Raw genomic sequence first — 16,805 nt, 5'->3', positions numbered from 1 at the left:
CATGGAAGTGCCTGAGGGATTATTCATTTCATCCTGAATCAAGGAATTACTGATGACTGCTGATATACATCTCCCACTCGGGAAGATAACACCATTTCTTGCACCACACACAAACCACACTGCCACAACTGGGGCTGTGCATCCAACCACCCCATGCCTCTGGTCACTGATGGCATTTCTGCACTGGAAGGCTTTGGGGCAGGGCCTGGGTTTTGCTGAGGTCCTGTCATTTGCACGGAGCCATCTGGATGACAGACAGGGGATATCCAGTATTCCAGCCCAGCATTCCCTTTCCTGCCTGCATAGCCTCAGACCAGCCTGAGGACACCCTGCATCTCCCCTCCCAAACAGCCCCTCAGCACATGGACCAGCAGAGAACTCTCTCTGACAGGTAATTAGCTGCAGAAAAAAAGCAAATGAAAAACAGAGCCCAAATTAATAACAATGCACACGCACATATTTGTCTGGAGATGCACAGTGAATTACATTAATTTACCAAAAGTGCCTGGTTTATCTGTGGATGGGAACGGATACATCTTCATTTCCACTTGCCTTTGGGAATTGCAGCAGCAGCCAGGCAGCAAGGAGAGGCTTCAGCCACTCCCATCCCCTGGTTGTGCCAGAAAGTGCCATCCCCACTGGCAGACCCCAACCCTTTCTGTCTGTACCCATGGTGACACTGGAGGAGACAGTTAGAAAGGACAGGGGTGGATGGATCCTGATAATTATTGCTATTTTGAGGAGGAAAGGAAAAGGAAGTGCTGCTACTTCAAACTAACCCTAGAAACTCCCAGAGGTGCATTTTGTGATGGGGCATAAAGAGATTAAAATAAAAGCACCAACCAGCCCTGGCACAGCAGCACTGGAGACAAAGCCGTGTGCTGGGCTTTTCCTGGGACACATGGCTCCTCCTTGCTCGGGTGGCAGGAATAAGATGGGAGAATAGGTGAGCTTTGCATTTTCCTTCAAGGCTCATTGCTTTGGAGTTTCAACGTTAAAGCTGAATTTCAATTACATGACCAGTAATATTCACCTAATGAAAAGTACCATCTCACCCGGTGGGCTGCAGCGGGAAGGAAGGAGAGGAAGAAGAAGGATTAAGCATCACTCCTGTGAGACAGACACCTTGCCTGCCCCTGTCCCAATGCATTTCTTGTTCCCAGGCTGCTGATGTAGAGCCAAGGACACTTGTCCCAGGCAAAGCTTCACAAATCTCAGTGGGGATGATACAATTTGAGGAGGTGGGCATTTGGAGCAGGTTGGGATAATCGGCCACCAGCTCTGCTGGAGGGATGGATGCCTCTCATCCCCAGCTGGGTACCACTCTGCTGGCAGGGTAGATGGGAATGGAGCAGCACATGGCCCGTCAGGGGTTGCAGGGAGGGCTGCCAGACACCCATCCCAGGGAAAGTGTGTGAGGGCCCGAGGTGGAGGCAGCACAGCATCGCTTCCCACTCTCCTCCTTTCGGATACCTTGGGGCCTCCCTGGCTTACTGGAAAATCCATTATCTTAGGATTAGGCTTCCATCTGATTCCCATCAAAGGCTCTGGTCACCACCTATTTGCTTAACACCAGACCTTTCAGGCACCATCAAATTTAACAGGGCTTGACAGATTCAGGATTAAACACAAAAGCCAGACAAATCCGCACTTTCACAGGAGACCCCAGTGGATGCACAAGGACAGGCAGGATTAGGGAAAGAAAAAAAAAGAGAAAAGGAAAGAGGAGAGAGAGACTCAGATAAGGTCTGGCTGGTGCTGCTTGTGCCAGGAGTGCTGCCCCTGTTCCCGCACCCCTCTGCCCTCTCTCCTCCCCAGCTAGGATGCTGTTTGCTTCTTTCGCCCACTTTTCCCAGCTTACTCCCTCTCTGGCTACTGCAACTCACAGATGGAAACTGCAGCCAGCAGCAGGAGCTCAGGGATTCCAGGCTACAAGGTCTAGTTTATAAACCACTCTACTCCCTTAGCCAAACAGAAGCTCGAAAGCAGCAGGTCTGATTGAATTCCATGTTTAATATTTAACAAGGGGTCAGGCTAGATAATCAAATAGTCCTTTTTGGCTGAAAATTAGTCCCAGGGTCAGTACAGAGCCTGCAAAGCCTCTCCTCTGCAGCAAGGGGGGTTATTTCTTTCCATTCCAGTAATGGTCATGGAAGGCTTAGGCAGGGAGCTCAGGAGAATCCAAGATGTTTTTAAAATACCATTAGAAAAGAAACATAAAATATGGCTAAATGAACCTTTCTTGGTGTTACAGAAACAAAATTTCAGAATTACCAGGTCTGCTTCTGTCTTAGCTTGTCTCACCCTACTCATGGGAATATCAAAGTGGTTTGGAAGCTGTCGTAATCCAGGTCTGAACCTCTTTTTAATTTTAAAAGAGGCAAAAGAACAGACAATTTATTCTGACAGTGAAAGAAACTCCCCCCAGCTGCTTTGGCATGTGCTGGAAGCACCTGGCTGGTACCTCCAGCCCCCCTCAGGCCCAACCTGCCCTGGCTGCCCACCCTGCACCCCTGAGCTGGCAGGTGAGCAGCCACCACCAGTATTCCTGAGAATGGGATCCCTCCTGACGCTCCCCTCCCAGCAGGGACAGGCTCTGCAGACCTGTGGTGCCCACACCAGCAAGGCCTTGCCAGACCACAGCCCTCCCTGCCATAATTTATCTGCAGCTGTAAACAAGCACGTCCATTCTGCGAACAAATTGAAGCGATGGCCAGTCACCGATAGCAATTCCCAGTAATTAAATGTGAATTAATTGATTTACCAAGCAATGCACTTGCTTTATGTATGGTGTTTCTATTAGCAAACCCTAGTTGCTTAAGTAATTTCCAAGGTATATTTATTAGTGCTGTGTAAATCTGAGTAAACAAGTAATTTTTAATTGTGGGAATAATTAAAAATGACTGTGTATGTTTATTGAAGAGCACACCCAGACAGGGTTGTGGTTGACAGGCTTTGTCCCTCCTGCCTGGCACCCTGGGCTGTGCCACCTCCCAGGGTGGCTATCCTGGTACCCCAGTGGTCTGGGAAACCATCCCCTTCCTGACAACAAAGCATCCCTTGTCAGATTTATTTCTGAACAGGACATCCCCCAGTTGGTGCAAGGACCATTCCCATGGTGTATCCCACGCTGCTGGCAGAGGAGCATCCTCCTCCATGCCCCGTGTCCCCCACACTCCTTCTCACCTCCCCGCCTTGCACAGAAAGACTCCAAAGGCTTTTTTTGGGGGGGCCTCATGATTAAAAAATTGGCTCTGCAATGCTTTATGCATGCATCTGTTATGCTAAAATAACCCTCCTTCCTAACCATGCCCACCTGCTGTCTTTTTCAATTTTAAGTATTTCTAAGTAGCAATCAAATCAGTATAATTTGTTCTTTATCTCAGAAAAACCATTGTGAAAGAAAAATGTGACCATTATGTTACATCAGGGAAAAATACCAGCCCTTTCTTTCCAGCCTTCTCTCTGTTCTATCAGATCTCAGTCGTCATTATGCCCGTCAGATTTAATATTGCTTGAATGCTCCGAGCTTTCTTTAATCACTGCAACCTTTCTGCCATCCCCGAGCTCCCCCCTCCCCAAGGTTAAGGCTTTTTTCCTCTCTTTTTTAATTCAGATACATAAATACTCGTATTATGAATGCATTAAGGGTTTCCAGGAGACAGCTCTCGGGTTTGTTTCGGAGCTGGCTGCTCGCAGCAGCGTTACCATCAGCTGCTATTGTGCGGGGATGGAGGGACCGGATCCGCCGAACGCGGGATGTGCCAGACAGAGCCACCACCCACCGGCTGCTCCGGAGAGATCACAACAACAACCCGGGCAAATATTGATGCTATAGTCAATCTCGAGATTAGGATTGACTGCCAGAACACACCCAGGTTGCTGTAAAAACATTCAGTGCTGCAGATTTCAATGAAGCCCATGGATCAGAGGGCAATAGTAAATGATTATTTATAGACTCGCTGCAGAGGTAGGGCAGAGAGGGAGCCCATTACACTTCGGATCAATCCCTTCACATGCCGAGGGCTGACTGCGATGCATTGGGGCAGGCTTTGGGATGATACCACTTCGATTTAAAGGATGGGGCAGTAGAACCTGTCATCCATAAAAAAACCCACTAATGGGTGAGGGATTTCCAGTCACCCAACTCCTTTCAGGTTTTCCAGTTCGAGGGATAACCCTCTGCTGCTTTAGGCCCCTTTGAGTTTGCTGATTATTGAAACAACTTCCCAGATCCCCCAGATGGTCTCTGTCCACCCTGACCCCCCAAACACTGCTCTTGGGCACAGGACTGGCAATGCCATGCTGGGATTGAGCCCTGGCTTGATAAATGTCCTTCACATCCTTTGGATGAGACATTAGAGGAGCCTCTGAATGCCTGACAGCAGCTGGGGAACCTGCAAACATGGCCATGGCCTCTGGTAACACCTCCAACCCCTGTTATCTCCATGGACTCTTCCCAGGACACGGCCACAGGGACTGTGTCACCATCAGCACAGATGTGATGCTCCCCACATCCTGGCACAGGAGGACTCTGAGGAACTGGGCCTCTGAGAAACTTGTCCTTCACCCTGCAGACCTCAGAGCAGCTTTGGCAAGAACAGATGCTAAAAATAAATCCCGTCCTTTCCTTCCCTTTTGACTTCCCAAATGCCAGTCTAAAAATAAGAGCCATTTGCAGGAAAATCCCCCATCGCTGAGGCTGCTTCTCCCCCTCTCTCTCCCAGGACACAGCACTATCACTGTTAAGCGACCTGCAAGCACATCTTCAATAGATGAGGAGAATGGCACACAAGGTTCAGATCACTAAACAGGCAGCCAGGGCTGGGGTCAAGCATTTCCATTTATGAGTGAGCTCCCCTTGCCAACTCTTCAGCCCATGAGATCAGCTCAGCCCCCACTGCTGACCATGTCCCCCAGACCGAGGGGCTGTGGGACCAACGCCCCTGGGCAGCCCCCCACAGCCTCCCCCTCTGCCCTGCCTTCCTCCCCCAGCACACCCTGTGCACGTGCTCTCCAGCCAGCTCGGCTACGCTTCGCAGAGCCTGGTTTCCATAAATAAAAATTAAGCAAACACTTAACGAGCGTCATGCATATTAATACCCTCCAGGTGAAGGTTAGCGTGAGCTGTGATTGTGGCAAATCCGCATTTGATTAGATTGACTTGAAAACAGGGGAGATAAACAATGCACAAAACCCTAAAAATCACTATAATTTATTCTTTTGACCTCTGTGAGTTTCTTGTTTTTTATGCAGCTTCAGCCTCCTTTGTACAATGGGATTTTTCCCTGCTCAGGGCACTTCAAAGGAGCAGGTGCCGGCACATGAAAAGTGACTTCGCTCCCCTTGGCTCTTGAGTCTCTCCCCACGTGTGCAGACAGTATCTGTACAGCAAGTTGGACAGCTTGACTCAGGTGGCTCGTGAAAAGCTCCTTGTGGAAGCAAGAGACCTGCTATGGGTTCCTCTGCTCAGCCTGGAGCAGGATGGCAAGGCTGTGGGAGGCATTGGGGATGGCAGACCTGACACTCCAGCTGCCTTCTCTCACAAACTGCAGTAGGTTTATTCCGAGCTGTGGCACTGCTGGGAAGCCAGTGGGATGGGCCTGGCTTGGGAAACAGCAGCAGGACTGCCTACAGCCCCAAGAGCCAGATCCAAGTGCCCCAAGCTGCGACCTCAGTCAGACACAGCCGTGAGGTATCTTAGACACCTGCACTGAAATGAGATGATGCACATCCCAAAAGCATCCCTTCCTCTCCCCTGACTTCAAACCAGTTCGGATATCAGCATTGGCAATGCAGACCTGCCAGTCCCACTGACTGGAAACTCCTGGCTCACGACGCAGGAGGGGCAGAGATGCCTTTCTGATGGGCTGAACCAGTGGAGGCTGGAGGAGTTCTGTGGGGCTGGGGTAAATCCTGTCCATCTGGCATCCACCGTGTAACAGCATTTCCTCCCACCCCAGGCACAAACTTTCTAACAGTTCTGTATCTTTGCAACATCCTTCCTACAGCCCAGGCAGTTCAACCTGGGCCCAAGCACACATCTGGAGGAGTGCAGGTGTTTTATGAGATGGACAAAGAAGGTTCCCAGCACAGCAGTCACTGCTTTCCCTGCGCTCTAACCCAAGCCATAAAGGACAATTCAGCCGCAGACAGAGCACCAACAGCTGCTCAACAAACCCTGGTAAAGGCAGCGTGGCAGGATCCAACCTGTGGCAGGAAGTTCTCCGCGGGGTCCCTGCTCCGCTGCTGAGCAAAAGGCACATTTGCAGTGGAAGACGGGCCATTGTTATTCATTCCTGTCCTGTCTGTGGTGACAGCGTTAATCACAGCAGTTCTCTGGGAGAAGGATGCTAATGAAGATGTGATGCGGGCAGCGCCGTCCGCAGCCATTTCTCAATTCATTAGCATCCTGTCACTCCGAGGGGTGACCGCGGAGACCCGCGTTCCCACCTTTCACCAAAACATGACAGGATAATAAAGCAACACTATTTTCAGTCCTGGGGAAAAGCTGAACACATTCCTTAAGCTCAGTAGTTGTTACAGTGAGTCCCTAAAACTAGGAACAAAACCAGGGAACAAAACCCCAGCACCCAACTGAGCAACAACAAAACATCTTGGACCCCTGCTCACCTACAGGCAGGTTCAGCAGCCCTGTTCCTCAGTGCAAGGTGCCACTATACCCATGGCAAGGAGCAGGGAACAGCATGGAGTGAGCCTGAAAATCTGTGTGGGTCACCCAAGACAGGACAGACTGGGCAGCTGAAAGCCAGGACAGGCAGCTCCGGCAGTGCCAACACCCTCACACCCGCACAAACGCTTTATTCGGTGGCAAAGACACAGAGGAGGGAATGGGCAGCAATGCACAACAGGAGAAACTCAAATCTCTGGATCTGAGGTCTGGGCTGTGCTGTGCATACCAGACAATGGCCAATGTCCCCTCACATTTGTGCTCCACATCGTGCCGGGTGAGCAGCACCTCTTCGGTGGGGCAGATTTATTCCAGCAGCTCCACATAATGAACAAGCCCATTTCACCACTGAAATCAGAGTGGGCAATCACCCTGCATCCTCAGGAAAGATGGAGTGTGCCATAAGCAGCTTTAGGTTAGGAAATACAGGCCTCCAAACCATCTGATGTGTGCCTGAGGTAATGTGATAATAGATCAGACAGGTTTCTAACGTAGCTGTGAGCTACGTTGCATCCTGCTCTGCTGTGGGCAGGTTTCCATGCTGCTTCCATCACCGTGTCATCTAAACTGAATGCCTCTGCTCTGACCAGGTGCTGTATGTTACCAGCAAATATTCAGATGAGCCATGAAGCTCTTGCAAGTACTCACTAAATCTGGGGAGACAGTTTTGCTGATCTCTGTTCTCTTGACAGGGGCTTCATCAACCAATCAGGAATAACAGCAGCAGGCTCTGAAGCCATGGGTAGCAAACAGCTGGAACATAGCCTTGTAAAATACACTCCATCCACCCCAGAAATGCCTGTCCAGCTGATTTGGGATAGAGCCATAAACCAAGCCAGAAGATGCATTTGCAGACACTGGGAAAAAGTAACCCAGTTTTCAGTCTGGGGCTTGTTTTTCACCCTTGGCAGACAGGGAGGGGAACGAGCCACATCTCCCTCATGGGGACAGAGCCAAAGCACTGGCCCTCCTCCAACAGGATCTTCTGGGAGATAACCCAAATCTCTCTTTGCATAAATGGGTCCTGTGGAAGGCAGACCAAGCAAGCTGGAAGAGTAACATGGGTTGGTGGGAAACTATATATCTGCAAGCTAGAGCATTCCAGCTAGGAAAATTAAATTACACTTTTGGAAGGTGAAACAACATCCCTGTGTTTGAGTGGCAGCATCTGCTTTTAGTGAGATGCTCACAAGCAGTGAGTTTGGCAGATGCCAGTGAGACAAAACAGCCAGGAGGTCCCTGGCCATGTCAGCTTCCCGCATCCAAAAGAAATCCCATTGTCTCCCTCCCTACTAACAGCTGAAAAAGCTCTGGCCAAATGCAGTCAATGCAAAGGGCCCTGGCTCTGCAGCAGAGCGAGTTGGGCACGTGCTGGCAGCGTCCAGGCAGCGCCAGAGACCTCGCACTTCTCTGATTGAATTTCACTCCTCTCCCCTGGATACCTCCCGGCTTTCCTGCCAGCCTCAGCTGCAGCACAGCATCATCTGAGCTGTGAACACGCAGTCAGCACATCCAGCCACTGCTGCCTGAGCCCTGCCCAGAGCTGTCAGCTCTCCACAGCCCTCAGTGCCTCCTGATGGCAAATCGGTGTCGTGGACGAGTGGTGAACAAGCAAGCAGGGCAAGGATCAGCACAGGGAGAGGAGACAGAGTGAAACACAGAGAAGGTGAGCAGGGAACAGAGGCACATCCAGAGCCAGCCCATCTAAAGACACAGCCCTGTTGAGACCCACATGGGGATCCCAGCCCTGCACGGAGCCATCCAGCACTGAGAGCCATGCACAGAGCAACCTCCTGGAGCAACTGAAAACGCCTTTGCCCTCCTCCCAGATGAAAATAAGTGTTCAGTGCACACTCTGACAATACAAACCTTCCCTGATCTGATGCTCATTCCTTTTGAAGACACTCAAAAAAAGAATAATCTTGCTCCCCATCCTCCTCCCACAAGCTCTCACAAAGACACCGGCTCTTCTCCATATTTTTTTTTTTTAAAAAGACCACGCACTTCCATTTAATTAAAAGTATCTACGTAGGAATGAGATTAATTAATTCTCCTTCTACTCAAGAGCCCTCTCATTGTGTTCACTTAAATGAGGTTTTAAAATGTTGTCTCTGTGCCGTATCTTGGCCAGTTGTCTCCAGACAACACTTGGGATGTTCTTGCAGCTTGTGCTGTACCACCCTGCATCTTACAAGAAAATGAAGAGCGCAGGGCCAGCCCACTCCCTGCTTTGGAGGATGTTCAGAGTAAAGCTCAGGACACATGTGGGCATCTCCAAGGATCTGCTTGCCCTGCTAACAGCCTGTACAGGAGACACAGCCTCCAGGCAACACTTGAAATGCCAGGAGAGAGGTGCCAAAGGCTGCAGATCCCAGCTGGAGCACAGTGGAGGGAATGCAGCAGCCAGGACAGGACCTCGTGCCCATCACCACCAGTGCTGCTGCTGAGAGGGAAGCACTGAGGAAGCACCACAAAGCAGCACTGCTGCCTTCACCACCTCCCAGCACCTCCAACCCTGGCTCCAGCTTCTCTGATGCAAATCAGGAAATCAACAATTTGAGAGCTGCCACTTCCCAACCTGCCACGTCCTGGAGCTGCCCGCCCATTTCTCAGTGCAGATCAAGCACAAAGAGGGTGAAGGGTGACAGCTGACAGGAGAATTCAGCTTTAACCATCCCAAATAAATGGAAGGGAACAAAGCAGATGAACAAGCTCCTTGGCTTTGGAGCGGTGACCTCAAGCCATGCTGCAAGAATGGCCCCGGCTATTCTGCACGAGGAGCAACGCATGGTTTGTGCTCCAGTTGTGCTCTTTGCATCCAAATTCCACCTGTTGCAGAGGAAACATCCTACTAATTCATGCTGCCCATGACCATGGTGGGGAGCTTCACTTTTCCCTTCCTGATGGCTCCCAAGGTGCACCCCTGGCAGAGCACCGTGTTTGCAGCCCACTTTCTAGAGGCAGTTCATGTTTCACCTGAATTCCCAATGATAAATCCTTATCAGAGTGCCCATGGCAAGCCTGTGGTGACTTTGTTCACTCAGATTAGCTCTACACAGATTAGCTCCTTGCAGTGCTTAGCCAGTTCACACACATTTCTGATAAATGTTTTGACAGATTTTCCTGACTTTGGGAAGGAGGAGGTGGCGAAGGGTAGGAGGAAGAATAAAAAGGCTCTCTGTCTGCCCATGCTGCAGATAGTGCTGGAGACATGAAATATTCATTGCCTTTCAACCAGGAAGGGTCAACAAGCTGGCAAGCACTTCTCTACCCCCAGATAATACATCATCACTCCTTCCCTGGCCCCGCTCCGGCAGCAGCTCCTGTGTCTTGCTTCCACCCTGCACCATCCCAAGCCACCTGCCCTAGAAAAGCCAGGACTCCATGGAAGGATGCTGCTCCATCTGCTCCTTCCTCACCACCCCAAGGAGGACTAGAGGCTGCAGGGAGATCTTTAAAGCTGATTTGGGATGTCCAGGCAGCACCTGTCTCCTCCTGATTTGTGCCTCTGCAGCAAATACAGTAAATTCAGTGGATCACCTTAACCTTTGGCATTGTCTCTCCCCTATAGATCTAATCTTTTATTCATCTCAAATCTGAAAAAAGACTTTCTAGATAGTAAAGTGACAATGAGAGCAGTGGGTGTGTCACCTTTCGGTCAGGCATGGGGACTGTGGATTCTCTTGGTGCCATTCCCAGCCTCCCACCTGCACAGGACCCTGATGCCAGACTCAGACTGGCACTGGTAAGGATGCAGGTGCCCGAGTTCCAGCTCCACGACACCTGAGTCTCTCCCCAGGAGAGTCAGGACTGTGCAGAGAGGAGCACACAGCCTGCCTCAGACAGGGTTGTGATCTGCCTGCCCTCCCCAGACACTCTGCCTGGGGATGGAAATTTCCACCGAACCCTTTCATGCACCCGTTTACTCTCCACTGGATTTCTCTGCCTGCCATTAGCCTTCAGAGCTCTGATTTGTCACCCTGTCATTTGGACAAATGTTGACGGGCAGAAACAAGCAGGGCTTTCTTTCCCCCCGCCTCTTCCTTTTCTTTCCTTCTCCACCTTCCACACTATCCATTGCCAGGGAGAACATCAAGGGAAAAGGATGAACAACTGACCCATAAAATAAATACAGGGCTTACAGTTTCTGATAGAGATTAAATATTGTAGGAGTCATGACTAGATAAAAGCCAGTGGAAGGAAAAGCCTCAGACCTCAATAGAGCATTAAATAAAAAGAAAGCAGCACATATACACACACTCAGACACAAGAAGATGTGTTGCAAGTTTTATGGAGAGCTTGATAATCTGAACTCGTTTTGCTTCAAGCAGACTCACCCTCAGGAGTGCACTCAAACATGGCCCTGAGGAGAACAGTAGAGGAAGAATGTGGCTCTGCCTCAGGGCTGCCAGCTTCTGTACCCAGCCACAGGGGTGCCCCCAGCCCCAGAGACATCCCCAGCAGCACTCCCAGTGCCAGACACAGTCCCCAGTCACACATGGACCAAACGGGCTGGGGCAGATGGTGTGAGCACATCAGTGGTGGTAGGCAATGGCAGCTCCTCCAGAGCTTGAGGGCTTTGATGGGCACACTTGGCATGATCTACTTCCAACCCTGCCAGTCCAAACAGGGGAAGCCTGAGAGTTTCCATTGAGCATGCAAAGGGTCCAACATCCTCAGCAAACCCTGCTCCTTATTCCATTGCCTCACTGCATAACCATCTGCTAAAGCTCTCCTGTAACCCAGCTCCTGAACCTGGAGCTTGCCAGGCCATCCCAGGTTTAATTTCCCTCCCATAGCTTGCTGGTTTTCCAAATTACATAGATGCCAGGTTTGCTTTTATCCACACTCCCAGGTGAGCAGTGCAGAACATTCCCCTGCAACACAGCCTTGGGCAAACACAGCACCCACACAACTGCAGGTACCTGGCAACAGGGGGAAGCTCCCCCCAGCTTCACCTGCCCCCTTACAGCCAAACCCCCCAAAAAGCCCCCCTTACCTGCAGAGACAGTCCTCATGTCCCTCGCTGGTGGCCATTGCTGGTCTGCTCTGGGCTGAGCCCCAAGCACCCACAGGTGTGGATGGGAATTGGCCACAGCTGGGCAGGGGCAGGACAGGGGAGGGGCAGGGTGAGGCGGGCACCACAGGGCACCCCACTGGTCCAGCCTCCCCAGAAGGGGGAGGATCAGGAACTGGCCTGCATCCCACCTAAATCCTGATCCCTGTTTTCCTCCCTTTGTACCATTCCTCTTGGTCTGCCTTAAGCACACTTTTCCCAGGCACAGAGGCAGGGCTGCAGAGAGGCACAGCTCCAACGCTGTTCAGTTCTGCCTAAAGCACCCCAAATTTGAATGCTCACAAGCACAGGAACCTGCAGTCCCGCCAGGGTGCAGTGAACACTTGCAGACAAATCTGTGAAGCTCTGGGTTTGCTCCAAAGCAGCCTGTTAACTGTGGCACAAGCACCGAGGACGGCCCCAGGGCACAGCCTGGGGCAGTGCCACTGCCCCTCTGCCCCAGGGCCGAGTGCACCCCGACTCTCCAGCCAAGCAGCCAAGCAATCAGGCAAACACCAGCCAGAGTCAGTGGCAGCACAGGGAGAATTGGAGCCACGCTCGACAGCAAATTAGACATTTAAACACTGAGGAGAGTGAGTGGCGAAGATTAAATGCGTTATAGATTTGCTGGAGGAGAGGCGAGAGAAGCAAAGGTGGATCATTGACACCCCTCAGGCAACTGGGTGAAGATTTGTTTACGTACTGGTGTGTAATCAAGTGGGAATGAATGCAAGACACGGGGCCTTAATTTTTCATTTGCAATCAAGGCCACGTACACACCTTTTCTTAGTCACAGAAAAACACTGCCACGCTCCCTGTCCCTGCTCAGCAGCATTACCCAGAGAAGGGACAATTACCAGGGATAATCGGGCTGATTGCGGACAGGAGCAGCGAGGGAGGGAACACTCCAGGGTTGTGCAGGGAAAGGCTGCCTGGCCACTGGGTGTGGGAAAGAGCCTGGATCCTGGCAGGTCCTGGTCACTGCTGGAGCAATGCTCCAGGCACCATGTCCCCCCCCACAGCTGGGAGCACGTTACCTGTGGTGGGACACATGAGAGCTGTCTCGGGAGCATCACCTGTGTGGGAGCATGGGGATGGATGATGTCCCTGGGATGCTGTGACTGGGCTGGAGCTCATTTCCATTGTAAGAGGCTGTTTTCTGATGCTGAGGAAAAAAAAGAAAATCATCACAGAGCGTGTGAAATCTCACACTTGACCTGAGCCTCTGCCAGACTCGTTGAAAGGACTCTCAGAAGAAGTGCTAATGCCAGGGTCCAGTCTGGGAAATGTGGAAGAGCTGAGAGACATGAATGCCCAAGGCACAGCATGGACAAAGGGCACATCCGAGAAGGAGGATGGTGTTGGAGCAAGCTATGCCCCAGCAAGGGGGCATGGGCCAGCACCTCCCATCCTGGCAACAGACACAGGGACCAGGTATGGAGAATGGAAAGCTGAAAAACATGGAAAACAGCAAAGAGGAGATGGAACAGAGAAGGGGGCAAAGGAACGAGGGAAGAAAACAACATGGAGAGTCAAGGCTGGAGATTACCTTTTCCATCTCATTGAGATTCCCGTGCAGGTCCCATTCTGAGGAGCTGCTGCCAACCTGTCGCAGCTGTGGTGCTCAGAGGCAGTGAGGTGCTGGCCCCAAGGGAGGCTGAGAGCAGAGAACAGAGGAGAGAGGAGGGCGTCTGATCAAATATTCCCTTTACTCCTGGCAGCCTTCACATCTCCCGCTTGCTCGTTCCGTGCGTGCCTGCTCCGAGTGTGCTCCGGTGGGTGAGGTGCTGCTGGTGCTGCTCACCCCGCTTGTTGCAGCAAGGAGGGAGCTGTGAGGGCTCCTGGGAGGGGTGGTGGTGCTCTGATGGATGCTTAACCTGGGGTACCCAAGCCGAGGGCTCAGCACCCCAGAAGTGACATGGTACCAACCACCCCCTGGCTGCACGGGCACCAGTGCAGCAAGGGAATCCCACTTTTGGGCAGTTTGTTGAGGAAGAGGGGATCCTGCTCACCCCAAAGGATGCTGAGAGCCAGTACCTGGGGACTTGGGAAGATGTGAAGGACAGCACTGGTACTGTTGGGATACAAAGCAGGAAAACAGGATTTCCAGGATTTCTCCAGGGAGAGGGCAGAAGGGCAGCTCTGCCAGCCACCATGCAGAGAGAAGCAGGGAGGCAGATGTGGGTCTGGCTCACAGCACAGTCCTAAGACAGAAACTAAACCTCCCAGGGCTACCAAATCCCTTTGCTCTTCTGAAGGGGCTCTGTTCCCCTGGCATCTGGAGGGCAGAATGTCCCCAAACCACACTCAGGCTGCCCAGCACCCAGACGCTGCTCACCTGGAACTGCAGAGCTGAGGGACTGCTGAATGGCATCTCTCCATACCCTCCCTATCTATATTCTGCATCCCTATTCCATCTGTAGGTGTTATTCCTATGCTGCCCACATCACTCCAGGTCTGTGACTTACAGGGCTGCTGCTACCCTGCAGAACAGGATAAGGAACTGGAGCTGGAGAACACGGCTGGGGAGATAGGCAGAGGCACAGGGGTTAGAGTTGATATGAATGTAGCTCGGCCTGGGCTGACAGGGAGAACGGATGGAGAGCTCCAGAGCCAGCACTGGCACCTCGGTGTGAGGCACCGACAAGTCCTTCTGAGCAGAGCATGGGGGTCTGTCAGTCCATCCACCTCTGGTGACTGAGGGAGAGGATGAACCCGGAGAGGTGAGCAAGGAGCAGACCTGACATGGAACAGGGAAACATCCTACTGGGACCAGGTGTGGATCCATCTGCTTGGCATCCTCTGGCAGAAAAGGGCCAGAGGAGCTGGTGATGTCCTCCCTCACATCAGCTCCAAGGGGTCTCTCTCCAGAAGAGCCTCTGCTGGGAAGGATGGCTGAGCTCTTACCCTGCTTCTCACAGGCTCCAGCAGCACAACTGGCCCTCAGTTGGCCTTTAGTCAATTACTTTAGCAGTTTGCTTATTTAACTCGAGCTCTTTATTGCACTTAAGTTTTGTTTATTCTCCTAGAGTTTATTTTTTCACTTAAAGTTTGTTAATTCACTTTTTCACTTAAAGTTTATTTTCCCACCTAAAATCTGTTTATTTACCCAGTCTGTTTATTTAACTGAAGCTCACCAAGGAGCTCGTCAGTTTGCAGCCCACTGCAGGGTGTGCAGAGCACTGTCCATCTGCAGAATCATCTTTCCTGCACCTCCCCAAAACCCCATTAGGCCCTTGCCCTGCTCACCGTGTACACAGGTTTCCAGGAGAGACTTGGAGTTGCTGCAGGGATCACTTCCACCTCTGACTCTGGAAACAGGACAAGGCCAGTTTAAATTCTCAGTGACCAGTAGACCGAAATTCTTTCCCTGGTTGTACTAATTCAGATGTAAATTATTAGCCCAGGTGATGGGTTTTAGATGGAATTTGAGTTTTCCCCTTCACCAAAATTATACATCCAGATAAAGCTGCCGGGACCCAGCACTGGGGGGACACACGTGCCCCCGTCCGATCGATGCTACCCGGAGCAGATGTTATCCCAGGCGGCACAACACCGGCCGCTGCCTGGAAAATAGGATTGGATCTTCAGAAAAAGCTATTAGCCCCTTGTCAGGACCCTCTGATGAGAACTGACTGGCCGGTGCGGATCGATGCTGCCAGACGCGCCCTCACGCCTCATCCCCGCTCCTGTGTATTTCAATCACCCAGCCCAGGACCCAGGTACATGTTACCTGATGTGAGCTGCAGTGTCATTTATTGCTAATTACTCTACGTGGCATAAACTTTTGGCAACTTCAGCCTGGCAGAAAAGGCTGTAATTGCACAGGTTGGACTCAGTTACTCAGTTAAAATAATTCCAACCTGTATGTGGTTAAAAAAAAGAAGAAAATTAAGAATTGTATTACTCACCCAATAAAGTAATTGTGCAATTAGGACTTCTGCAACTTTTGCAATTGTGAAGTTCAGGACAAAGACTACATTCTTATTTGAAGTAAGGATCATTTTCTTCATTTTCATAAAAACCTGACGGTGTCCTCAGCTCTGTGTAACAGGACAGGCTCAGCAGCCATGGTGTCACATCTGTGGGGAACATGTGAAGTATCCTAACCTGGACACCTGGGACTTGTTGCTCAGTGTTACTCTTTCCAGCTTTCCCCATTCATGTTTTTATATCTCAGTGTCTGAAAATTAATACAGAGGGTTTCAACAGGAATCTGATCCTGCACACTACAGGTACAGTTTCTTGTCACCCATTTATAATGTGTAAAAGCAAAGGACCAAGTAGGAAATGTGAAGAAAAGCACCACTAAATAACCTTAAAACCCTGAAAGATGTGGACCCCTGAGAGGATAAATTACAGACACTGCAAGTGTGAGACGCAATTAGCGCTGGCTCGAGGAGAAGAAAAGCATCGTGAGCCGGCACCAGGGGCCTGCAAGTCTCAAACCTCTTCTGCATTGGAAATAATTGCAATAGCCATGGAAACCATCAAAGCCGCTCCGCTCATTTCGGGTAAGAAAGGGGAGAGCTGCTTTTTTGGCTTTGCCCTGCAGTTTTCCCTCAGTGTCACAATTTCTCTCTAAGAAAAACGTTATTTCTGACATGATCACATGAGAAGCACCGAGTGCTCAAGAGCTGGACTCCGGCCCTGGAGCAGCGGCAGCCGCCGCCTCCGGCACACGCGCCTGGTCCGTGCGGCTCCCCCTGAGCGCTGGTTGAGCGCAGCCGTTCTGGCAGCGCGTCCCTCAGTGCGATCTCCTCGAAAAGCAATTGTCTTTCCCCTCCTCCTTTGTGCAAAACATAAAAGATTGATGGTTCTAATTTCAGCGCCGCAGCTGCCTCGCAGCCTGATTCCGGGGGCTGCGGCAGAGGGAAAGGATGGAGGAGAAGCGTGCGCTGCCGCCATCGACAGCTGCCCGAGGCCCAGAGGAGGCAAAGGGATCCTTCCCGGCAGCACTTGCTGGAGTTTGGTGTCTTGAGGAGAACAGACATTGTGTGCCACAATTTGGAAATCCCCAGTACTTTTAAGGGGAGATGCAAGAAAATCTGGCAGCAC

The 16,805-nt window shown here is 51.2% G+C and overlaps 1 long non-coding RNA gene across 1 annotated transcript in view; it reads right to left on the bottom strand.

Moving 5' to 3' along the window:
* LOC126644192 (uncharacterized) overlaps positions 1-15,642 on the bottom strand; it is a 35,731-nt gene extending 20,089 nt beyond the window's left edge. Inside the window, exons 1-3 of the long non-coding RNA XR_007629875.1 lie at positions 14,997-15,642; positions 13,297-13,404; positions 12,785-12,912 (exon numbers count right to left, since the gene is read on the bottom strand). This is a non-coding gene — a long non-coding RNA (uncharacterized LOC126644192). The remainder of the gene's footprint in view (positions 1-12,784; positions 12,913-13,296; positions 13,405-14,996) is intronic.
* Positions 15,643-16,805: the final 1,163 nt, after the last annotated feature.

Source organism: Myiozetetes cayanensis, unplaced genomic scaffold, assembly GCF_022539395.1.
Source record: "Myiozetetes cayanensis isolate MyiCay16 unplaced genomic scaffold, myiCay2020 scf29, whole genome shotgun sequence".
In the NCBI taxonomy this organism is placed as follows: Eukaryota; Metazoa; Chordata; class Aves; order Passeriformes; family Tyrannidae; genus Myiozetetes; species Myiozetetes cayanensis.
This window is presented reverse-complemented; position numbering and strand designations above follow the sequence as displayed.